Genomic DNA, 26,051 nt, shown 5'->3' with positions numbered 1-26,051 from the left:
AGATAGTCCCACCTCCAAGACCCTTCTCCTCCCCCTGCTTTGTCTCCCTTCACTGGTTCTATCTGGCAGATTACGTATCTCTCTGCTTAGGTGTTGCTGCCCGTTTCTTCTTCCACCTTATAAGCTCCACAAAGGTGGGAACTTTATCCGTTTTGTTTACCTCAATGTCCCTAGAGCCTAGGGCAGCATCTGACACATAGTAGGTGCTCAACAAATTTGCAGCAGAGATTCATTTGTTTATATTTCTACGTTCCACCTAAAACGTGTCATTCTGAAAGCAGGATGAATTAGTCATCTCAGTGTCCCCACTGCTGAGCCTGATGCTGGGCACTTAAATAGATGTCTGATGATGGGGAGTGGAGGGCAAGAGCACAGCATGTGAAAAGGCGCAGGGGTGGGATGGAGCTAAGGGGAGGCGGGGCCAAACAATGGGGGGGCTCAAAGGCTGATCCTATGTAATATGGTGCCTTGTATGGTCCTGGGCCAGAGAAAATAATTCTGTATAGAAATCCAGTGGTCCAGGGGCTAAGAAGGCTCCACATTCTCCATGCAGGGTACCCAGGTTTGATCCCTGGTCAGGGAACTAGATCCCACGTGCCGCAACTAAGAGTTAGCACGCTGCAACTAAGCATCCTGCATGCCACAACTAAGAATCCTGCATGCCACAACTAAGACCCAGAACAGCCAAATAAATAAATATTAAAAAGAAAAAGGAACCAGAACTTGGAGGACGAGTAATCTGAAAGGCATGGAGAGGTGAAACGGACTTAGAGATTCCTAAACCCCCTGTGCATCTAAAGCAGAAGATCCTAGGGGAACAGACCTGCATCATCTTTGAGTCAAATACCTCCAGACTTGCCATCTGACCCTTCTGGACCTCCTTACCTTAGGTTATTCTGAACTCTGAAAACTGTTTGTGAACACACCTGCCCTGACCACTCCTGGAGATGCTGGGCTTTGCATGAGAAGGTGTGTGAGAGCAGGTTTAGGTGTGAGGGGTTCCCTGGAGGCAAAGGCTGGGGAAAAGACAGGGAAGTTTCAGTGACTCTGCTAACTGGAGACAATGGAATATTCATTCCTTTTGGTATCACCCCTGGTGCAGATCTTGGTCACCAAGAAAGGCCTGGGGAGCAGGGTGACAGAGTGTCTTGGGTCTCCCCTCCCCCCTGCCCACTCCCCAGGCTTTATCCTGGGTCAGTTGGAGCCTGAAGTGGCTTTTAAGCAATTAGACTGAGCGCAGGGCACTTGCAAATCTCATTGTTTCAAAAGCCCTTGAAAGATTTGAGTCTGAGCTCTTAAAATGCCAGAGGAGAGGGAAACCAGTGGTGGTGGGAGGTGTAGGGGCCCTGACTTCTCTTCTCTTACCCCCTTTTCTGCTCCGCATTTTCAGGGGTGGTGGTGGAGAAGGATCCGGTTCAGGGCAGTAAGGACCCTCCCCTAAGCCCTAAAGACTATGTCCCTCCCCCATCCTCATTCAGTTCTCCAAGTACCCAGCTGATCAAACTCAAGCCCCTCCCCCCAGCTGAGTTGATGAGCACTAGGACTGTCCAGTCGGAGAAGGCACTGGCACCCCACTTCAGTGTTCTTGCCTGGAGAATCCCATGGACGGAGGAGCCTGGTGGGCTGCAGTCCATGGGGTCGCTGAGGGTTGGACACGACTAAGCAACTTCACTTTCACTTTTCACTTTCATGCATTGGAGAAGGAAATGGCAACCCAGTCCAGTGTTCTTGCCTGGAGAATCCCAGGGACGGGGGAGCCTGGTGGGCTGCCGTCTATGGGGTCGCACAGAGTCGGACACGACTAAAGTGACTTAGCAGCAGCAGCAAGACTGTCCAGTAGGCAGACCATCCCACAACCACAGGCAAAGCATCTCACCTTCACCACAGAAAAAGGTGTCAACAGCTTCACTGTGACTACACACCTCTCATGGGCTGGATGCTTGAGATGAAAAAAGTGCTCCTGACTTCAGAGAACCCAACAGTCTGATGAGGGAGAAAAGACCTGCTTCGTGAGCAGAAATGCAAGGGAAGTTGATCTCAAGAGAGGTGCAAAATCAGCCAGCTCTGGGAACACTGACAGGAGCTGGCGTGGGGCCAGAATCGCATGAGAGAACTGGGGACCATGAAGAGGTGGCATTTGGGCGGAGCCTAAGGTGGGTAGGATTTCAGAGGTCAAGTTGGAAAGGAAAACACATCATGCGTTTAGGGAAGGAACATGAACCCAAAGCAGATCATGGAGGGTGGAGGACCCTAATTAGGAGCCCCCATCCTCCCCATCATGCTCTTCACTTGTCTGTAAGGTAAATCACTGAACAAGCTTTGTGGATTCTATATGTGCACTTCAAGCTTTGGAGTTCCAGGGGGAGCTCCAGACCACTCAAGGGGTAATTGGGAAAGCAGAGTATGGAGGGTCCAGCCTCTCCAACTTAGAAGAGAGGTACAACTCTTAGTTGCTTTATATTCAGGGTTACAGTGTAAATTAAGTTTGTTAAAAGGTTGTACTACTTTTAAGCGCCTCTAGTCCCATCACTTCATGGGAAATAGATGGGGAAACAGTGGAAACAGTGTCAGACTTTCTTTTGGGGGGCTCCTAAATCACTGCAGATGGTGATTGCAGCCATGAAATTAAAAGACGCTTACTCCTTAGAAGAAAAGTTATGACCAACCTAGATAGCATATTGAAAAGCAGAGACATTACTTTGCCAACAAAGGTCCATCTAGTTAAGGCTATGGTTTTTCCAGTGGTCATGTATGGATGCGAGAGTTGGACTGTGAAGAAAGCTGAGTGCCGAAGAATTGATGCTTTTGAACTGTGGTATTGGAGAAGACTCTTGAGAGTCCCTTGGACTGCAAGGAGATCCAACCAGTCCATTCTGAAGGAGATCAGCCCTGGGATTTCTTTGGAAGGAATGATGCTAAAGCTGAAACTCCAGTACTTTGGCCACCTCATGCAAAGAGTTGACTCATTGGAAAAGACTCTGATGCTGGGAGGGATTGGGGGCAGGAGAAGAAGGGGATGCCAGAGGATGAGATGGCTGGATGGCATCACCGACTCGATGGACGTGAGTTTGAGTGAACTCCGAGAGATGGTGATGGACAGGGAGGCCTGGCGTGCTGCGATTCATGGGGTCACAAAGAGTCAGACATAACTGAGCAACTGAACTGAACTGAGCCTCTGTAAACCAAACTAGAGGATTCTTTGAGTCCCTTCCAGCTCTGAGATCAGAGTCTTCTCCTAAGAGCTCACAAGTCAGCTCTTTCTCTATGGAAGAGAACAGAGGGAAATGAATCCAGAACTTTGATTCACAGTGGCCCCCTTAGGAAATTCCTTCCAAGCTCTGATATTCTGAATGGGCTCCTGCTCAAGTGCCCTAAGGAACTCAGCCTGACGGCCAGACAAGAATAAATTGACTGGGGACTTCACTGGCGATCCAGTGGTTAAGAATCCACCTTCCAATGCAGGGAAGGTGGGGTCCATCCCTGGTTGGGGAACTAAGATCTACATGCCGCGGGGCAACTAAGCCCTGGGGAAAGAATATATATACTTTTTCAGATTCTTTTCCCTTAGAGGTTATTATAAAGTATTGAGTACAATTTCCTGTGCTACACAGGTAACTTTGTTGGTTATCTATTTTATATATAGTAGTGTGTCTATGCTGATCCCAAACTCCTAATTTATCCCTCTCTTCCCTTTCCCTTTTGGTGATTATAAGTTTGGTGTTTTCTATGTCTGTGGGTCTATTTCTATTTTGTAAAACAGTTCATTTGTGTCTTTTTTTTTTTTTTTTAGTTTCCACATATAAGTGATATTGTACGATATTTGTCTTTCTAAGGCGATGGCACCCCACTCCAGTACTCTTGCCTGGAAAACCCCATGGACGGAGGAGCCTGGTGGGCTGCAGTCCATGGGGTCGCTAGAGTCGGACACGACTGAGCGACTTCCCTTTCACTTTTCACTTTCATGCATTGGAGAAGGAAATGGCAACCCACTCCAGTGTTCTTGCCTGGAGAATCCCAGGGACTGGGGAGCCTGGTGGGCTGCTGTCTATGGGGTCGCACAGAGTCGGACACGACTGAAGCGACTTAGCAGCAGCCGCAGCAGCAGCTTACTTCGCTTAGTATGATAATCTCTAGGTCTATCCATGTTGCTGCAAGTGGCATTATTTCATTTCTTCTTATGGCTGAGTAATATTCCATTATGTGTATCTTTCACATCTTCTTTATCCATTCATCTGTCAGTGGACATTTGGGTTGCTTCCATGTCTTGGCTATTGTAACTAATGCTGCAGGGAGCACTGGGATAAAATCACCACCCTTTTTTACTTAAAGCAAAGTCTCCCAAACTTTTTTCCAAGAGAATGAATTACCTTTTCTTTCACTGAATTGTGAAAAAGAGAGTTTGTGTTGCTGCCAGTATACCTAGATGTTGTATAATAGGGTAAGGGTGTCATTTTGGCAAAGCCAAAGCTTGGACAGCAGCCCATCAAACAATTCAGAGCTGGCCAGATAAGGCTTTCAGATGGGATGGAGGGTCCCCAGGAATGCCCAAGGAAATTGTTGAATAAATCAAAGAATGAATGGACAAACAAAGAGGCCATTGCCAAAATGCACTTCTCTCTTGAAAGGGTGGCTTTAGAAGCTGCTATCTGTGGCGGCTCAGACAGTAAAGAACCTGCCTGTAATGCAGGAGATCCAGGTTCCTGGGTGTGGAAGATCCCCTGGAGAAGGGAATGGCTACCCACTCCAGTATTCTTGCCTGGAGAATTCCATGGACAGAGGAGCCTGGCGGCATGCAGTCCTTGGGGTCACAAAGAGTTGGACACAACTGAGTGACTTTCACTTTTCATCAGTCATGTTTACCTTTGTGTGAATGAAATGTTTTAGAGCAAGAGTTGCTAGGAGGGGATGAAAGGTTTTAGAAACTTGGTGTCATGATATAAAAAAATAATACAAAGAGAAAGGTGACAAGTGCGAGGCAATCACGTAATTTTGTCCTAGCCTGGGCTATCCCCTACCTCCCCAACTTTCCTATACCCATGCCCAGCCTCCTCATCATATCGCCCCCTTTCTTCCCTGGAAGCTGGGCCCACCCAGGTCCCATGTGCTGAAAATTGCTTTCTGGGCGCTGGGAAAGGTGTTTGGCTCAGAGCAGAGGGGCTGAGGGAAGGGGTGTCGGTCTGTGCCATCCTGAAGGGTGTGCCCTGTCAAGTGTAAACACAGAGGAGGGGCAGTGGCTTCCGGGCCAGGAAGGAGTGGAAATTCCTACCTGCCTTCCCTTCCCTTCTCCACCTGCCACGACAGCCCCTTCACTTCACAAACAAAGCACAGACGGAAGTCAGCAGAGTCTTTGCAATGACATCCGCCCTTGCCCAGGGCCTCTGCCCTGGCCCACTTCCCTGGCCCTGTTCTCCTCTTAGGAGCAGCTTCTATCTACAAAAGCCCAAGTAGGTTTCAAAACAAAAACAACATAACCTCCCATGGGTCTTTCACAGGCTGAGAAATCAGGGGTGTAACTTACAACAGGCCACTCAGTCTTTCCTGCTCAGTGGACAAAATAAACCTGAAGACAGCTTTAAAAGTATAAAGCACTCTTCAAGGGTCAGGAATAACTGCTAGGCCATTTAATCGTGGATTTAAATCCACAATTTGAAGTTGGCCTTAGGCAACTTACTAAGATCCCAGTACCTCTGTTTTCTCATCAGAGGTGGTCACAAGATGTATCTCAAAGCTTTAGGGGGCAGAGTAATGAGAACATGTATGCAACCCCTCGGCCCATGCCCACAAGCGGCAAAGATTCATTCCTCTTTCTTTTTTTTTTTTTTAATTTTATTTATTTACTTAGTTGGCTGCATCATGTCTTCATTGCAACACCCGGGATCTTTCCTTGTGGCACACAGGCTCTCTAGCTGTGGCTCATGGGCTCCGGAGCCCTCGGGCTTAGTTGCTTTGTAGCTGTGGGTGGGATGTTAGTTCCCCGATTAGGGGTCGAACTGTACTCCCTGCACTGGAAGTCTGGAGTCTTAACCATTGGACCACCAAGGCAATCCCCTCAGGATACACTTTAGAATATAATGCCCAGATTGCCTCCCAATTAAACCAAAACCTCTGGGGTAGGTCTCAATCTCTCTGTGCCTTGGTTTCCCTGTCTGCAAAACTAGGGTAATTATAGAATCTACCTCTCCAGTGAAGTTGCTTAGTTATGTCCGACTCTTTGCAATCCCATGGACTGTAGTCTACGAGGCTCCTCCATCCATGGAATTTTCCAGGCAAGAATACTGGAATGGGTTGCCATTTCCTTCTCCAGGGGATCTTCCCAACCCAGGGATTGAACCCGGCTGTCCCACATTGTAGGCAGATGCTTTACCCGTCTGAGCCACCAGGGAAGCCAGAATCTACCTCTAGGGCTGCTATAATACATGAGCTAATTCATGTGAGCGCCAGGCTGCCAGAAATGCTGAAGTCAGAGTTAACAACTATTCAACTCTGTAGTCCAGGTTCTTGTACACAGCTAGGTGCTTACAAAACGTTGGTTGAATACAAGAGTAAATATTGTCACATGACTGCTGCCCCATGTCCCTGCCCTGGCCCCCCGCCAAGTAGGAGAGGCCTACTCTGGCCTCTGTCCAGGGGTGGGGGCCCTAGAGGAGGTTCACCTGCCCTAAGACCTTCCATCCAAAGTTCAAGGGAGCCCTACCCTGCCAGGCATGGCACCCCACTCCCTCAGTTAGCAGCTTGGTGGCCACAGCCGTACCAGACCTGCCACTAGCCTCCTGGAGTCAAAGACAAGAGCCAAACTTCTCCCCCAGTCTGCACCCCTCCCCTTTCCTGCTTTTCCTATTTTCTTTTCCATAAAGATTAGTCTGTGTTGCTCCTCTATCAAGACCTGGAGGATAAACATGTGGTCCGGAGGCAGAGAAACCCCAGGCTCCAAGCCCCGCTGCCCCCACCCCGGCAACATAAACCCAGAGCTTTTAAGCAAGGAATGGTTTTCAGTAAATCTCTCCTATCAGCAGAAACCTTTGAAAGAGTTTGTTTAAAGGCCAGGGAGATAAACAGCAAGGAGAAGTGTTTGTTTAAGATGTATGTTCTGTGTGGCCACTCTGGGGCCCGGATTCACATCCAGGGAGAGGAACCACTCAGAGATCAGGGTGGGGGCCTCCCGGGGGTGCCCAGGGCCCCTGGGTGTGGACTCCAGGCCAGGCAGGGACCAGTCCTGGGGGGGAGGGAAGCCAGTCAGACTGCACCTGCAGGCCCCTCCCCGACTGGGAGGAGGGCAGGGCTGCTGAAAGGAGCTGCAGGAAGAGGAAGGAGGGGAGGGGGACCCAGAAAGACCTGTTGGGGGTTGTGCAGGCAGAAATCCCCCAGCAAGCCAGCTGGCTACCCTGCCCCTCCAAACCTCAGAGCAGGCCCCACTTAGAGTCCCTATACTCAGTAGCTCCAAATGAATGAGGACTTGCGTCTGGGTATCGCCAGCTCTGTGACCTTGGCCAAGCCACCTAACCCATAACTAGGGCCCTAGTTCCTCTCTGTTGTGAAATTAACACTCCTTGGTTTTAAGTATTCCTCCATTTGACAAATATGCTTTAGGCACCTGCTTTATACTAGGCATGGTTCTAAGTAGGGATGCAATAGTAAACAAAATGAACAAGTCCCTGCCCTTCTGGAGGCTAAAGTGGAGGAAAAGAGATGGTGAGCCTAATAATGATGTTATATGTATATGATGTTAGAAAGTGATAGGAACTGTGGGGAGAAACAGGGGTTCCAGGAAGTGGGAAAAGATGGTTAGGACTGGGATTACTGAGAAGGTGGCCTTGAAGGAGAAACAGATCTCAGAGGGGACAGGGGTCCAAGCAGAACCCTCAGCCAGGGAAAATGCCCAGGGAATTGAGTGAAATGCCCTACTTTAAGCACATGACAAGCTCTGGAGCTAGACATATGGTCGTAAATAATTGCTGATGTTGTGATTAAAGCAGTTACTGAGGACAGGGGACCTTTCAGGGAGGAAGCAGGACCCGAGCTGGGTTTCCCCTGGAAATCCTTCTCCCTGCTGAGGAGAGAGGAGAGAAGGCATTGGGTCCCTGGAGCAAAGCGTCCTGGAGGGGAGGAGACAGGCAGAGCAATGACAGAGCACAGGGTGCTTGCTGGGCCTGGGGGCAAAGGCAGTTGGGTGCTCAAAGCAAGTCTCACAGGGATCGGAGTCTGGGTTCCAATCTCATTCTGCCCCTCGGCCACTGGGTCATCTAGAGCAAGTGACTTACAGCTTCCTGGGTCTTTTTTTCTTCTACAGTGACATTGGAATAGTGTATCCTCGCCTCACTGGATGGGATGGGTGGTGGGTATTTGTGTGGGGAGCAGAGTAGGTGCCCAGTAAATACTGGATTAGTGTTGACACGCCTTCCTCGTCCTTTCAGGTCCTTTTCGGCTCTTCCACGGGAGGGTGAGCTAGGTGGTGATGGGCCCACTGGGCCCCAGAACTGAAGGAGAGGATGTTAGACAGCAGAGCATGGTCTCCGTGAAGCTAAAAGGCTGTCCCATGGGAGAAAGTTTAGATTAGTCCCTGGGCTCCAAAGGGAAGGTAAGAAACAGTTTCCACTCAAGACGAATTTTCCAGGAATCAGTGCTGTTTAGTGGGAAACGCACCTCTTTCAAGCTGGTAAGCTCCTACTGGTAGGAGTCCTAGAAGAGGACGCAGTTGAGTTTTGGGGAGAGGGATCCCCTGCATTGGGAGGTGTTTGGACATACTGGTTTGGGGGCCCCTCCCTGCTGGGAGATTTGGGGATCTACTTCCATTCCTTCCCTGGCTTTACAGTCCACAGCGATCTGTCCACACCGCGGACTTTCTCCATCCCATTGTGAAAACTTGCCTGGTCTGCGTGTCCTTAGGCTTCTGCCACGTGGCAGGCCAGCACGTGTGACTGATAAGTTCATGCTAAATTTGAAATGGTCACAGATTAGCAAGTTAGTCCTGCCAGGTAAATAAACCAGGGGAGGTTTAACAGGGCATGTGTGTGTGTGTGTGTGCTCAGTCACTCAGTGGTGTCCAACTCTTTGTGACCCCATGGACTGTAGCCCTTGAGCCTTCTCTGCCCACAGAATTTCCCAGGCAAGAATCCTGGAGCGGGTTGCCATTTCCTCCTCCAGGAGATCTTCCCGACCTGGGGATTGAACCTGCATCTCCTACACTGGCAGGCAGATTCTTTACTACTGAGCCACCTTGAAAGCCCTTAACAGGATATATGATGTATTAACTCAAACACAGGAGGAATAGTGGAAATTCAAGCCCTGGAAGAGAGACCAAGGGACAGATAGATGTGTTTGGGGAAACACGTGTGGGTGGTTTATCAAATAATTTCGAATATCCTTCAAACCCTAACCTATAATAAGATTGACTTTAGCAAAGATCACAGACCATGGTTCAAGGTTGAAGAGGCTGGACTACCCACTTCGACCCCTCCTTAGAACCAGCGGAAGTTCATGGGGACCTCTGGGCAAGTCTCCTTGCCCCACGGATGCCTCGGAGAACCCTCGCCTGGCAGCACTTTTCTTTTCAAAGCATCTCCTTCCCCTCCTCCTCCTTCCTTCCCGCCTACCCACTCCCCCCCCCAAAAAAGAAGGATGCCCCTTCTGTTGAATACACAGCCTGTAATTTTGCTGTCAGATCTCAGCCAGGAGGTCAGTGTTGTGACTGACTGTGTAAGGATCGCTCCCTTAAGGGTAATTACACTAAATTCCCCTCTGAAGGACAGCTCTCTCTGGATAGAATACAAGAAAACCCTGCATCCCCCATTCATGGAAATTCATGATTTCTGTGATTGTCACTGGCACCATGGCAGCGAGACACTTCCAGGCGCTGTGACTACTCGGAGGTGAGGCTGTAGGGTGGCAGGACCCAGGGGAGGGGAGGAGGTGGTGATGCACAGAAGAGTAGCAAGCAGAGGGACATCCAGAGAGGCCACCTTGGGGACCTGGGACCCTGAGTGGCCAGCAGGAACTGGGCCAGAGCCAGGATCATCTCCACACCAAGATGGGAAATTCACACTCTAAACTGGGGAAGCAAGAAGGGCCCCCGCCGACATCCACCCCAGGAGAGGAAACCGCTTGGCATGCATTGTTTTCCAGGTTGGCTTTGAGCACTCATTGGGCTTCCCAGGTGGCACAGAGGTAAAGAACCCGCCTGCCAGTTCAGGAGACGTAAGAGATATGGGTTTGATCCCTGGGTGGGGAGGATCCCCTGGAGAAGGGAATGGCAACCCACTCCAGTGTTCTTGCCTGGGAAATGCCATGGACGGAGGAGCCTGGCGGGCTACAGTCCAAGGGGTTGCAAAGAATCAGACGGGACTGAAGCGGCTTAGCATGCACACCTGCCCTGTGCTGTACTAGGCTCTGAAAAGGTCCCCTAAATGGGCAGCAGCGCCCCTCCAGAGAGAGCTGGAGGGGCCTCAGGCACAACAAAGCACTGACGCGTGGAAGGCGAATTAATATCCAAGTTCCGCATCACGAGCATCCCCAGACCTCTTCAGAGGGGCCACGCCCTGACCCTGGTCTCCATCCGCCCCAAGGGAGGACGGCAGAAACAGCCAAGACCTTCCGGATCCGGCGTCCGTGCCTCGGCATCACCCCGCGCTGGAACTTCTTGCCACCCCAGGGAGACCCCGAGAGAGTTGGGGAGTCACTCACCCACGACAAACAGTTAAAAGGAAGAAAGCAGGTCTGGCGATATCAATGCACTTTGATAACAATAAACTCTGCTTTTAATTTATGCTAATGTGTAGGGCTGTGGTGACAGTAAGAACTAAATTACAGAGTGGCTTTCGAGCTGGTAATTATCCCTCCATTTTTCGCTGCTCTGGAAGATGGACACACAATTATGCTCTCTTGCTGTATATTAATACAGATTCTTGACATCTTCAGCAGACCTGGAGCTGTCATCGAGCTTTTTGTCTCCTTTAATTGAAAATTAATGGTTACTGGGTTGCCACGGAAACAGAGGCCACGGACGCCAATGGCGCTCACGTCTCACCAAGGGACTGGCGGCGTCAGGAGTCCGGAATGACCTTGAAAGTTAAAAGAAAAGAAAAAAACTTAAAAAAGAAGGGGAGAGGAGGGGAAATGAGGACAGGAGGGTGGGAGAGTGTGTCGGAGCTGAATGAGAGAAGAGAAAAAGGGGGAAGAGAAAGGAAAAGAAGAGGAGGGGAAAAGAAGACAGAAGAGAGCCCTGCGGGAGGGCATGGATGCTTGAGGGGGAGATTAAATTAGTAAGTTTTACCTCTCATTTTTGTCCCTTACCTCTCAACTGTGTTAAAGACCCATTGAAAAATAAGGAGCTGGGTCTCAGCTCCAAAAATCCCTGATTCTACAAATCTGTCTAAGGAAGAATGACAGCATCCACCCAGAGCCCCCGGGGGAGGAAGAGACCAAGCTCCTTGGTACTATGGGAGGCAGGCGGCGGGCAGAGCAGGGGGCAGGGCTGAGGGTGCCCTGTGGGCACTTCCCAGGGCCTAGGGGCTGTGCTGTCGGAAAGGGTTGGGGGGACAGAGAAGGGGCTGCTTCAGGGGGAGCCCAGCAAGCTGCCACAACAGGAATGAGCAGGTGAAAGGGCTCTGTCGGCTAGGCCTTCAGCCCGAAGACATAACAAAAGGACTCAAATGAGTCAGAGGTGGGGATGGTGGTGCAGCGGGGAAGGTCCTGGTAGGGGGAGGCCACGGAAGCTTTGCCCAGGAAAAAATAAGAGATAAAGGGAAGCAGTTCAGCAAGCCTCTGGGATGGTGGTAGCTCTGGGCTTGGAAATGGGTTTTTTTTCCCCTAGAAGTTGGCAGACCCAACAGAGGGCACTGGGGACCCCTGAGTGTCCTAGCAGGGAAGGCGGGTTTCTTCTTGATCAGCCCATCATCCTAGTTCTTCAGTCTGGAGCACAAGCCCCAGAAAATGCAATTCAACAATTACTAGAGGTCTGCAGAGAACCAGGAGCCAAGCTCTTGCTTCGGATGCAGGGCCGGCCCTGGAAAATCTCACACTCGGGGCTGGGGTAGACAGACAAATAAACAACCATAAAGTTAGCCGCCCCTTCAAAGATTTCTCTACAGCGATGTTTGTCACAGCACTGCTTATAACAGCAAAAATCTAGCAACATTCTGGATGCCCAGCAATTGAGGACTGATAAAAGCCTTACAACACACTCAGAAGATGGGGCACTGTGCAGTCATTTTATTTTTTATTTTATTTATTTATTTATTTATTTTTGACGTGGACTGTTTTAAAAAGTCTTTATTGAATTTGTTACAACATTGCTTCTGTTTTATGTTTTGGATTTTTGGCCACAAGGCATGGGTGGCTCAGACGGTAAAGAATCTGACTGCATTGTGGGAGTCCTGGGTTCGATCCCTGAGTCCATAAGATCCCCTGGAGAAGAGAATAGCAATCCACTCCAGTTTTCTTGCTTGGAGATTTCCATGGGCAGAGGGGCCTGGAGGCCTACAGTCAATGGGGTTGCAAAGAGTCGGACATGACTGAGCGACTGAGTCGGACATGACTAACACAACACATGTGGGATCTTGGCTCCCTGACTGAGGATTAAACCCACATCCTTGCACTGGAAGGAGAAGTCTTAACCAGTGGGCCATCAGGAAGTCCTCCTGTGCAGCCATTTTAAATGATGCTGGAGGAGAATATTTAATGATCTGGAGGAAAAGTTCTTGATGTTTTATTTAATGAAGAAACTAGTTTTATGAAACTGTATTCATTATTCCATGACGCTGTTTCTACATTTTTTGAGCTATAGGTACATCCAGTGTGGTGGTGTTGTTATTTAGTCCCTAAGTCATGTCGACTCTTTGAGACTTCATGGACTGCAGCACACCAGGCTCCCCTGTCCTTCACCATCTCCTGGAGTCTGCTCACATTCAAGTCCACTGAGTCAGTGATACCCTCTCGTCCTCTGCCATCCCCTTCTCCTTTTCCCTTCAGTCTTTCCCAGCACCAAGATCTTTTCCAATGAGTCAACTCTTTGCATCAAGTAGCCAAAGTATTAGAGCTTCAGCTTTAGCTCTTTTTCTACACTTTTCTGCATTTTCCAAATTTCCTACAATAAATCTACACATAAATTGTATTGACAGGTTTCTTTAAAAGAAGCTTTTGAAATTAGCTTCTCCAGAAACCAGTCCCCTAGAGATACAGTCCCCAGCTCAGGGTGCCCCACCCGCCCCCCACCCCCACAGAGACCAGGCCCCCTGGCCCAGTGCTTCCCCCGCAGCACTCACAGGCAGCGGATCCTTTCCTCAATTACTGGAACCCACCCCGGGCTCTCACTCCCACCCAGACCCTTCTCTACTTCCAGCCTGCAGTCAGGGTGCCCAGAGATGGGGTGAGGGGCTGAGGAACCCCAAGAGGAGCTTCAGTGTGGGCCAGGGTGAGCAGGCCCTGTAGTGGCTGTCTCCGAGGAAGCCAAGAACGAGCTCGCCTCTGTTTCTGTGTGAATCTTTCCGCTATGTCACAGACCAGGCAACAAAGGCCCAGAGAAGCTGACTGACCTGCTCCAAACAGCTGGTCAGTGGCAAAGCTGGAATCCAACCCCAGGGACCATCTGCCTCCACTTTTGTAGTCTTAGAGTGTTTATCTGCTTGTCTTTTGCCTCATCAGGTCCAGAGAATGCAGGTGCCACTGGAAGCTTCTCTGAATGGCTTGGATTTCTGGATCAAGCCCCAATCTTGGAAGGTCACAATGATCAACAGCATCTTTTCATGGCCTTTGCACCCCAGGCTCATCCTTGGCAAGACTAGGAGACAGAAGTCATGTTAGCCCGAGTTAGAGCTAGAACCTTGGAGAAAGGATGGCCCCAGAAAGACTGAAGTTCCAAGAAAATGAATACTTGTTCCTCTCCCCAGACACATCCTTAAATCTCCGCCCCTCTCAGGCCCTCCACTCTCCAGGCAAACAAGGGGCTTTGTCTCTCACCCCCCAATTCACTCTTTCGTTCCGACCCTGTCAAGCCTCCGCTTCCAAAGTCAGACTCCAAACTCCCTTTCTCTCAGAAGCTTTCGCGTGATTCACTGTGGATTCCCACTCTCATTCCTTCCCTCTGCTTCACGATAAATGCAACCGCCCTCAGCGCACCCATCACCTGTGTCCTGCCCTATCCCAGGCACTGCTGTTGTGCTCACTCCCTTCATCTTAACAGCCTCAGGAGGGGGTGCTACCATTTTCCCCCCACGGAGGCGTAGAGAGTTCAGTTGATAGTCACACAGCAAGTCAGCAGCAGAGCCAGAATTCAAACCCATGCAGCGTGAGACCAGAGGCCACGCTTTTAGCCACCCGCCAGGGACAACGCATCCGGGGCTCCATCAGCTGCTACTGACGCTCCGCTGCCCACCTGGCTGGGCTCTTGTGACATTTCAGTGTGGAGGCAGGTCGGAGTGAAGGCCCTTCTGCCGCGAGCTTGCATTTGTGGGCAGGTGGAAACGGGCTTGTCCCCTTTCTGCGCCTGCCTCGTTGGCTGGGAGCCTCTCTCAGAGCAAGAACAGCTCTATCGTCACGAGTCCTGCCACCGGGACAGGCTCTGAACATGGGGGACAGTTAACAGGGGAGGTGATCATTGCCCCATGGCCAACTGGGGACAGTCGGGGGGGAAGGGTCCCAAACGAGGACCACCATGCCACTGCCTGTCCTTCACCGAGTCCTGAGGACCAGAGGAGAACCCATCGCTTTCCATCCCCGGCCTGCCCGTCTCCACCTCTCCCCTGTCCTTCCCCCTACTTCCCTGCCTCACCCTTACCCACATCCCTCTCCGCCCACTTTCCCAGAGAACAAACAAGAAGACAAACCCAGCAGTCTGGGAGAAGGCTGCGGTGGCAGAAACAAGGGGAGCAGGGAACTTGCGTTCGTCTCCCTGGCTTCCCTGATCCCGACCTTAATCCCCGCTCAGCATCCTGTCAGCCAGGTTGTTCTCAAGCTGACATTGCTGCAGGCGCCTTCTCGGCAGCCTTTCCTCAGATCTGCCTCCTCCAGGGACTTCTAAAGAGGAGCCCGAGGTTTCTCTGTTACAGCCGGCTTCACTCGCTGCCCTCAAGCAAAGCCCAGGCTCCCAGGGGGCCGCCAGGAGAGGGGGAATGCGGCGGGCGGTTGGGGGGGGCAGTGCCAGGCCTGATGTTTCATAGGAAGAGGGGGGATGGAGGCGGGCAGCGGCTTCCAGAGTGAGGGTCAGACCTGGGGCAAGAGCCCAACTAGGGGCTGTCCATCTCCTCAAAGCCTTGCTCAGGCGTGTGGACCTGAGAGACAGAGGGAAACCGAGGCTTGGGCCCTCAGGGAGTTCAGGATGGTGCTCGTTCTGGCTGCAGAGAAAGCAGAGGGGTCTACAATTCTCTGAGTCTGCCTCGCGATCACGGCTCAGGGTGGGTTTGGAGAAAGGGGCGACTGGAGACTGTGCTGATTGTATATGAAAGAAGACCCACATACACACGTGGATCGGTGGACTTCCTGAACACATCCTGGGTGCTGCACTGGGCGCTGGACGCAGGGAGAGAAACGGGAATGGCAGCCTGGCGACAGGGATGAAGCGTCTGGATCCCAATCCAGCCCTGTCACATATAGGCTGTGCGGCCTCAGGACAATTACTTGGCTTTTCTGAGCCCCGTTATTCTCATCTCTAAGGATAGCGGGTGATTATGTTAAAAACTTTCTTACAAGACCGACGTGAAGCTTAGAGACAAGGTGTGCAGAGCGTGTAATGTTTAGGGTGATTTTTACTATACATGTCACCACCCACAGGGGACGTTAGAAACCAGAGGTTTCTTCATGAAAGGGGGCCCTGAATGCAGGGCAGGTGCCTGAGAGTGTGTGTGTGTACAGGTGAATGTTTGTGGGCAGGACCCACCATACCTGGAGAAACTAAGCTAAGCTTGCAGCAGGAGGAGAAGCAGACGACAGAGGGTGAGATGGCTGGATGGCATCACCGACTCGATGGACATGAGTTTGAGTAAACTCCAGGAGTCGGTGATGGACAGGGAGGCCTGTCGTGCTGCAGTGCATGGGGTCACAAAGATTCGGACACGACTGAGAGACTGAACAGAACTGAACTGCAGCCTAAACAAACACCCAGGGTGGGGCCTCTGGTTAGCCCTGCCCCTCCCCTACACTGTTGATCTCCAGGTTGTGACACATCCATCCTGCCAAGGGGAAAAGGATGCAGGGGTCTCCTGGAAACCTAGGTAGGGGATGCTCCTGGAGCCCCCTTCACGTGGCACCTCTCTCCTGGGACCCTCTCAGAGCCGTGAGTGCTCCCAGGGCGAAAAACCAGAGACCCCGGGTGCTCAGCCTCTTGTCCTGGGTGTTTGCCTGCAGTCAGAGAGCTCTGAGGCCAGGAGCTCTTAAACCACTGGACCACCAGGGAATCCTATAAAGTACTTAGAACAGTGCCTGGCATGTAGTATGAGCTCAAAGATGTGCTAATTGCTCAGCTGATACAAAAAGTTTGGACTCAGGGTGAGGTGGGTGTGCCTGTACAAGAATTAGCTGGTAATAAGAATAAAATGTTGACAGCGTTTCAGGCTCCAGAAGTGGGGATGGATGTCCCAAAGTCAGAGCAGACAGATCCAAATGCCATATAACTCAGCCTGGTGCCTGAGTGTACCAAGCTCATTTCCCTTCCTTCCATTCCTCTACCCTCCCTCCCTTCCCCTCTCCCTTCTTTCCAACCAAATCAATTTCATTATTCTTCTGACCGATTCATTGCCATTCTTTGGGGAAAGTCAGATTTTCTCCTGACTGTAAAGCTTCCTTCTCACTGGGGGAGAGGGCTGGGGGGTGCCTCCTGAGCCCACCGAGGACGCTACTGTCTCCAAGCCTCTGGGAAACCACCCATCTCAGAATTCCCAGGACCTTGTCAGCCATGTCGATTCCTGGACACTCTCCACCTTCTGAACTAACACCCAGGGGTGAGGCTGGGCATCAGCGTTGAATTAACTCTCCTGGGATCCTGACACCCAGTAAATTTGAAAACCACCTCTATCACGCTTTTTCTCTTTTTCACTGAATCCTCACTGTGTGTTCTTATGCTTGTCAGACACCCGTTCAAAAATCCTTGTCTTGGGAATGTGGCCTCTTCTCCCCATAGCCAGGAGATTCCCTGTGGAGCAATCCCCCAAAAGATCCCTGAGGCCACTTAGGCAGGACTGATCCCGTGTCATCTGTGCATGTACACACACACACACACACACACACTCGCATGTACACACCAAGTCTGCTGGAGTTGGGGCTTCTCAGCCCATCTTCCAAGGAGACCCTGCATTCCTCAGAGGTCAGTACCTTCTGGGGTTCCCCCAACAAGTGGTCTGGGACCACCCTCCCACAATGAGGCTCCATGTCAAATAAGGCATGGGCTCCCTGCCCTGGCAAAAGAGACAGGATGCAAGGGGGCAGGTTGTCTTTAAACTTCCCAAAGCCCTCTCTGCACTGGAGGGTCAGGAAGGAGGACCACTTCCTGCTGCTGCTTCTCTCCCCGGAGCATCTCTCAAAGGATGCCCGCCTTGGTCCTGGGGGAAGAATGGGGAGGCAGCCCACTCTCAGACCTCTGACAGCTCACGTCCACTACCTTCCAAGCCCCCACACGTTGGTAAACACTCCCACATGCCTTGGTGTGTCTTAAGTGGACAAGAACTCTTCCCAGGGAGGTGCCCTGGGAGAGGGGAGGTGGTGGGTGGGGTGAGTTTGAAGTCCTGGCTCTTCACAACCAAGTGAGCCAGTCAGTCCCTCTGGGTTCCCATTCCTCAATCTCTCTCACCCGGGAAGGAGCCGCTGAAAGTGACGAAGCCTCAGAGAGACCGTGGACACGAAAGGGCTAAGTGGACACAGGGCATGGATCTATGATCCGTGTTTTAAAATGTTACTTACTTGGCTGCACCGAGTGTCAGTTGCGGCACGTGGGATCCTCGGTTGCGGCGCTTGGACTCTCTGGTTGTGGTGCTTGGGCTCAGTAGTTGCTGCACTCAGGCTTAGCTGCTCCAAGGCAGGTGGGATCTTAGTTCCCAAATCAGGGATCGAACCCATGTCCCCTGCACTGCAAGGCAGATTCTCAACCACTGGACCACCAAGGAAGTCCCTATTATTGATATCTAACAGAAAGGATTCTTGTGTACCCTCCTCCCTAACAGGTGCAGGCTACCTGGGAAACCCCCTGTCACACCTACTCCTTTCAGGGAGTCCTAGCCTCAAGCTCTGTGGCTCTTAAACCCATCTGTTTGAGGGGTTTCACAGGCAGCTGGGAGGGGCCCCCAACCACCCTACCTCCTTGCGAATTAGTGGAATCAGAAAACCCAGTTCTGAGGCAGCCTTGAGCCATGACGTTGGCCTCGGAGCTGTCGTGGGGGAGGGGGGAGGGGGGGAGGGGAGGCACCAGGGGAGAACAACTCTGGGAACCAGATCCCGAAACTCCCATGGGCGTGAGACCAGAAACCCAAACCCCGAGTCCCCCCCCACCCCGCCCCCCAAGCCACCGTCCGGAAAAAATAAACTATTTCCTGCAACCAGCTCTGAAACAAAGTCTGTGAGTGAGCTGTGACACATGTTACATAAATAGAAGCCGCAGAGGGGAAAAGCCTGTTTTCTCTTTCATTATTTATCACTCTCTAACCATCTCCAGCTGGGTGAGTAAACAGGCGCATTGGCCCATAATGAGGAACAGACTGCTGCCGTGGGGCTGCCGGAGGGGCATGGGGCTGAGCATGAGAGCGTGCGTGCGTGTGTCCGTGTGTCTGTCTGCCCCAGAGAGGGAAGAGTGGGAGTCCAAGATGGAGAAGACTTGTTGGGGGGCTCCGGGTCCCAGCCGGCAGGGGGCTCTCCACCTGGTGCCCGGCTGCAGTGGGGCAGGGGGACCCCCCCCAACACCGCCCCGGCTGGCTGCTGCCTCCTGGACCCTGAGGGTTGCTTGGGGATCGAGTGTGCTGGATGGAGGAGGAGTCAGAACCGGAGAGACTGTGTGGGTGGGAGAGGATGTGAGAGGTACAAGCCAAGTGTGGGTCTCAGAGCATGACCCCCGCGGGGTGGCCTCCGAGTGTGGCCCCGGGGTGGGGTGAGGAATGTGTCAGAGGGAGGCCGGGCATGCAGGCGTGTGAAGGAGCAACTGTGAGGGGTGTGTAACACCAGGAGACTGAAGCAGAGTGTGTGTGTATGTGTGCATGTGTGTAATGGAGGGGTGTGTGTGTGTGATCCTGGTGGTGGATGTGGGTATGTGTCATCCTGTGACTATGAGAATGTGTGAACATGTGTCTGTGTGACTTTGAGCGTATACATCTGTGTGCCACTGTGGGGATATAATATGTACATGTGACATTTTTATGGCCGTAAGGTGTTGTTATGGGTCAAATGTGTCCCCCCCCAAAAAGATATATTGAAGTCCTAACCCCCAGCACCTCAGAATATGACCTTACACTCGGAAACAGGGTCACTGCAGATATAATCCGTTCAGACGAGGTTACACTGGAGTCGAGTGGTCCCTCATGCAATGACGAGTGTCCTGAAACAGAGGTGTCTGTGTGGAAACACAGAAACCCACGTCTGCGTGACGACGGAGGCAGGCATTGGAGCGAGGCAGCTACAAGCCAAGGGATGCCTGAGGCTGACAGAAACTAGCAAGAATTAGAGAAGGAGCCACCCCTACAGATCTCAGCCAGAACCGTGGTTTTGGATGTCTAGCCTCCAAAACCGTGAGACAATAACCAAATTCTGCTGCTTGCAGTCATCCAGTGTGTGGTACTCTGTGACGGCAGAGCTAGGAAATGAATACAGATGTGTGTGAATATGGGGTGTAAGCAGGGGGGTGTGTATACAAGTGTGGGAAACCATAGGAGTATGTGAGGGTGTGAGTGTGAGATCCTGGTAGTGAAGATGGGCAGGGTATGGCCATCTGCCCATGGGAGTGTGTAAATACATGCGTGAGACCAGTGAGCGCCCACACAATCGGTATCCATATATCCTCATGCATATATCCTGGAAAGGACCCCAGCAACCATCCTTCACTTCTGGCTGCCTCTGCGCTCCCGAAGGCCCTTCCCTGGCCATGGACAGCCCTGCCTGAGGCCAGGTCAGCCCTGGAGGAGGGCTGCCCACAGCCTGCCCCCACCTTGGGGTCATCTCCAAATCAAGGTTTAAACCACACCCTGGCCCGCAGTCACCAGAGTGCTCTTCAGGGACCGATGAGGCCAGGCCCAGAGGCTGGAGGCAACAAGGTGAGCGGTCAAATTCGTTGGCTGTGTCCCGGGCATTCTTGCCTGCAGCCTAATTTCTCTCTAGCTCAGGACTACCAGGCTGATATCACCTGTCCTCCTTGGGAGACAGACCTAAGCCCAGAGACTCTTGAAACAGAGCTGGGTTCCTGAGAAAACGTGTTGACCATGCCCATCCCAGGAGACTGACCCTTGGATGTCACAGAGTCCACCAAAGACCTAGCCTCCCAGGACATGTCTAGGCTAGCCTGTACTGCTGCTGGCCTAGCCTCTGCCCTCTAACTAGGGCATACCATAACTGTTCAGTTACTCACTCAGCAAAGCACCCGTCCCAAGGCTCACGTCTTAGAATCCTCAAAGGTATCTCAGAGAGGCCTTGCTGGGAAACCTCAGATGAGTCACTTTTCTCTGAGCATCATTTCCCTTCTGTTGAAGGGGTACAACCACCTTTGCCCTGCCTATGTTTTAGGGATGGCATCAGGTTCCTGGGCCCTAGTGACTTAAACTAGTCTTAAAAGAAATGTCTGATAAAATGTCCTACAGCCTGACCGTGAATGGCGAGTCACAAAGGTAGCCCCACACCTGAGGCCCCGTGGCACTGACGTTATCTCCACCATCCATATGGTTCGCTGTCTCCTTCTCCAGCTTCCCAGGGTCTCTTCCTTTAGCTTGATAATAGTTTGATTTAATTCAGGGGAGGGGTCTGCAAACTTTGGGCCCCGGACCAAATCCTGCCTGTTGTTTTTGTTGTTGTTTGTTTTTTTGAATTTTTTGGCCGCACCACGAGGCATGCAGGATCTTAGTCACCTGACCAGGGATCAAACCCACGCCCCTTGCAGTGGAATCGCAGGGTCTTAACCACTGGACCACCAGGGAAGACCCCTGCCTGAGTTTGTGGGGGGTTTGTTCACAGACCCTGGTCTGTGAACTAATTTTCATAGATGAACTTTTGCCATCGATCTGATGGTAAGGAGCATTAACTTTGAACTCCAACTAAGCAAAGTGTTGTCCTACCCCCCAATCAAAAAAATCCCTTTTTCCTCACTGGCAGACCATTTATTACCAAAATTGTACTCAATTATTATTGTAATTCCATCCATAAAGATTTTGTGGAAATTTGTTTTCTGTCTTATTACATTGGTCACTACATAATATCCTTGATTTTTGCTTCAGCCCACCAAACCTAAAATATTTACTATCTATCTTTTTATAGAAAAAGTTTTCTCATTTCTTCCTCCATTACCGAACTCTGCCATTACAGAAACAAGCTGGCCATACTTTGCCAACTGCTGAAGTAGAATGCGCTAAGCCCTTGGACATTTTGATTGATTTGGAGAGGAACAAGTAACTTCTGAGACAGGTCTCAATAAGTCACCATTTGCTTGAACAGTTCACTGCACTGAACTGGGCAGGATGTGAGTCTGAAGTTATGGGAGTCCCTCCAAGGACTCTGAGAATGAAGCCCACCCAGGGTAAGGCAGAGTTAGCAATACGGAGACTACCACAGCATCGTTTCTTAAGTCCCTGGATCACACATCATCTGCAGCAAGCCCTACCCCTTGATGCAATTACACAAGTCAATCTATTCCCGTTGTTATTTAAGCCCATTTGCAGTGAATTTTCTGATGTTTGCACCAATGTAAGAACACAAAAGAAGAGTGTCTAATCCAGCTTGGAGCATTCAAGGAAAACTTCTGAGAGAAGGTGTCATCTAAGCTGGGTCTTAGAATCAGCTATGAAAGCAAGTTAAAAAAAAAAAAGTATTCCAAGCAGAGGGCACAGCCTGAGAGGAAGGAGCACAGCACACACACCACAAGGCCAAAGCAGCAGAGCTGGAAGTGGCCAGGGAAGGAATTGAAGGTTCAAGAGAGATACTGTGCTCTGTACACCAGACCAACATGCTTGAAATTGGTTGGCCCTTCAGGAATGGGTCTTGAACAAGACATCGAAAGTTCAGGTTGGCATTGTAGATTGAACTCTTTGACCAGTGTGGAAGAGGAGCTAGAAGGAGGTACAGGGTGGGGATGAGGTTGGAAACGGGAGTCATTTAGGAGGCTACTGGAACACCCCAAGTAGAAGATGATGAGGGCCCAGCTGGTGGCAATAGGAGTGGGGATGGAGCAGAGGGAATGACTCTCAGAAACACTTTGGAAGCCACATCCACAAGACTTGATGACTGGATGTGAAAAGGAGGGCTAGGGAGAATCAAGGGGTGATTTCTAATAATAGTTTCTAAAGTGACTGAGTGGGTTCTAATGCCACCACGGAGGAGAAGATGCAGAGTTAGGGTATGTCTTTGGATGATAATTTGGGTCTGGGACACGTTGGGAATGCCAGCACTGGAGGCTCCCAGACATCGGGTAAGGGTGGAGAGAAGTCCAAGGCTACTTGGACCAACTCAGATGGTAGTTAAACCCATGAGAGTACACAGGATTGTCCAAGGGGACATGTAGCTTGACAGAAGCCTTGAGAACCCCGAGCATTCAAGGAGATGATGCAAACCCACAAAGGCACATGAAGAGGAGACGTCAAGGAGGAGGGCAGAGTGTGGCCAGACATTCTGCCCATGTCTCTCGGCCCTTACCTCCAAATGAAGAAGGTTGCTTACTGCCAACTCCTGCCCTTTGCCTGAGGGTTATTATTTTTTTTTTTTCCTCTTTCTGGCCATGGAAACACCCTTGGCTCAAGCTCAGGACAATCCCGAAATGCTGGAGAATTATTGTATCTGGAAGCAGTCTTCCAACAATGGCAAAGAGGGAGTTGGTGGATAAATACCCCAACTTTCTTGCCTTATCATATGGACAACTAGGAGCATGTCTCAAATGTCTTTTGGGGTTCCCCAGTGGGACCATGCCCCTCTCACAGTACATGCTAACACTCCCGATGTGGGCCTATCTCCCCAGTCCCCCACTTTTCCATTCCCAACTTGAGCTCGGACTCTTGCATCAGAGTCTGCTTCTAGAACGTAAACTAAGACAAAGGTGTCATGAAACCCAACCAGGTAAAAAATTGCATGATGTTCTGTCCATGAAATTTTGTCTTTACGGGGCTCAGGTCACCCCCACAAAGTGCCCACCTTCATACTCATGGAAGACACTGGCCAATTTCTCCCTGTGCCTGAGGTTCCCAGAAAGGGACTTTCCAGAGTCTGAGGCTGAGCAAACTCCACTATCAAGACATCTCTTCCCACCTCTCACCCCGGTTCCTCCTCTTTACAGGGGCTGTTGCATGTAGGGAAGTCTGATCACAGGCAAAGACTTGGAAAGATTCCTCAGTCCCGAGTCCAGTAAGCTTCATACCTCTGGCTCTCTCTTCTTTTCTAGCACTCCAAGTGGCATTCACTTTTTTCCATTCATCCTGTAGGCAGTCTTGTGGGTGTTTGCTTCTCTTTCTGTCCATGATCCAGGAACTGGCTCTGATTCCTGGCCAGGGGCCCACGGGGAAGCAGGGAGGGCTGGGTGACCTGGAAACACTCTCTGTTTCCAGCCAGTGCACAGCCGACCCACCCTGCTCCCCAGGCTTTGGGGGCAGAGCGGCAGGGCCCTCAAGAAGGCATACAGTTGAGCAATAAAGGGGAGGCTGGAATGAATTGAGAGAGTAGCTCTGACATATATAGGCTGCTGCTGCTGCTGCTAAGTCGCTTCAGTTGTGTCCGACTCTGTGCGACCCCATAGACGGCAGCCCACCAGGCTCTCCCATCCCTGGGATTCTCCAGGCAAGAGTACTGGAGTGGGTTGCCATTTCCTTCTCCAATGTGTGAAAGTGAAAAGTGAAAGTGAAGTCGCTTAGTCGTGTCTGGCTCTTCGTGACCCCATGGACTGCAGCCTTCCAGGCTCCTCCATCCATGGTATTTTCCAGGCAAGAGTACTGGAGTGGGGTGCCATTGCCTTCTCCTGACATATATAGGCTACCATGTGTAAAACAGAGAGCTAGTGGGAAGCTGCTATGTATCACAGGGAGCTCTGTGATGACCTAGAGGGTGGGATGGGGTGGGTTAGGAGGGAGGCTCAAGAGGGAGGAGATATATATATACAGATAGCTGATTCACGTTGTTGTACAGCAGAAACTAACACAACATGATAAAGCAATTATACTCCAAAATTTTTTTAATTAAAAATTTTTTTAAAAAGAAGGCATACGGTAGAGCAATGAAGTGGATATTCTGGCGTCTAACAAGCCAGGGTATGAATGCAGGCACTTCACTTACATAATTGTGGAACTGGTTGTGAGTTTCAACCTCTCAAAGCTTTGAGTCTTCTCATTTGTAAAATGAGGATGATGGTACCCACCTGACTTAGGCTGGGTTCCCCCAGAAGCAGGTATCCTGAGACCACTCTTCCAGTATACATGAGTGATTTAGGTGGTAAAGGAAACACCAGCAGAGAAGTAGGGGAGTAAGATAAGGAGAGGAAGAAAAGCAATCAGGTTGGTCACCAAGCCAGCTCCTCAGGTGGGTTCCGTCCTGCTGGGAAACCCTGGGAGTGCATGTAGATTTCACACCTCAGTGACCCCAGCACAGGGGTGATGGAGGAGGGTTATTTACACACCACTGCCCTTCCGTCATGGGCTCTCCTGCTGCTGCTAAGTCACTTCAGTCGTGTCCGACTCTGTGCGATGCCATAGACGGCAGCCACCAGGCTCCTCCGTCCCTGGGAATCTCCAGGCAAGAACACTGGAGTGGGTTGCCATTTCCTTCTCCAATGCATGAAAGTGAAAAGTGAAAGTGAAGTCGCTCAGACGTGTCCGACTGTTCGCGACCCCATGGACTGCAGCCTACCAGGCTCCTCCGTCTCCGTCCATGCGATTTTCCAGGCAAGAGTACTGGAGTGGGGTGCCATTGCCTTCTCCAAGGGCTCTCCTGGATGGTGTTAAATCCCCAGCACTTCTGGTCTCCCACATACTGGCAAAGAACGGTCCAAAGCCCAGAGGAAGCCCTCAGGCAGAGATAGGCAGGTAGGTAACTGGAAGCCTTGGGGGTATAAGTGGTGAGAGCAGGGTGAGGGCACGCAGACAGGGCACCCACAGCATCCGCTATATCATCTCAGAGGGCGGCCGGGAGGTGAAATGACGTCACCCATAACGAACGCGTTACACAGTGACTGGTGCACAGTTGGTTCTTCTCTAATGAAGATTCAGCCCCACTCCAGCCTTTGGATGCCTGGCTCCGGGGAATTCCTGCTGCCCAGCAACCATGAGAGAGGTCTTGAGGGCTGGAGGGCCAGGGGTCAAGAGCAAAAGAATCTGGAAGAGAGAAAACCAGAAAGAAGAGGGGATGCAGGAGAACTGGGAAGGAGGTGGGCCCTGGACTCCTGGCCTGGCATGGAGTGGACTCAAACCAGAGTGAGGAAGCCCAGGAAAGTGTGTGAGCCCCACTCCACGGGCCCTGCCAGATGCCACACACAATCAGTGACTTAACGAAGATGCTCTTGGGACTTCCCCAACAGTCCAGGAGCTAAGGTTCCACTCTCCCAATGCAGGGGGCTCCAGTGGCTAAGACTCTGCACTCCCAATGCAGGGGGGCCGGGTTCGATCCCTGGTCAGGGAATTAGATCCCACATGATGCAATTAAGAGTTTGCACGCCACAACTAAAGATCCGGCACGCCGCAATGAAGATGGAAGATCCTGAGTGCCGCAACTAGGACCCAGGGCAACCAAGTACATACATAAATAAAATAAGACTGTCACTTCTTTCCCCTTTACCCACCCTACATCGATTGCCTCTGCCATTTGGGGAACTGCTTTCTCTTTACAAACAAACAAAATAAAATTCAACACTAGGACTACTGTGAGGATCAGCGATACTTATGAAAAGTGCCTGGTAAACAGATACTCAGTAGGTC

The 26,051-nt window shown here is 51.1% G+C and overlaps 1 long non-coding RNA gene across 1 annotated transcript; it reads right to left on the bottom strand.

The window, feature by feature from the left end:
* Positions 1-10,746: 10,746 nt before the first annotated feature.
* On the bottom strand, positions 10,747-11,584 carry LOC123329947. The gene is made up of 2 exons (XR_006545578.2): positions 11,287-11,584; positions 10,747-11,054 (listed from the first exon to the last, which is right to left on the bottom strand). It is a non-coding gene; the product is annotated as an uncharacterized LOC123329947 (long non-coding RNA).
* Between the last annotated feature and the right edge of the window lie 14,467 nt (positions 11,585-26,051).

This window comes from Bubalus bubalis, chromosome 2, assembly GCF_019923935.1.
Source record: "Bubalus bubalis isolate 160015118507 breed Murrah chromosome 2, NDDB_SH_1, whole genome shotgun sequence".
In the NCBI taxonomy this organism is placed as follows: domain Eukaryota; kingdom Metazoa; phylum Chordata; class Mammalia; order Artiodactyla; family Bovidae; genus Bubalus; species Bubalus bubalis.
The sequence above is the reverse complement of the archived record's forward strand: the minus strand, read 5'-3'. Positions and strand labels throughout refer to the sequence as shown.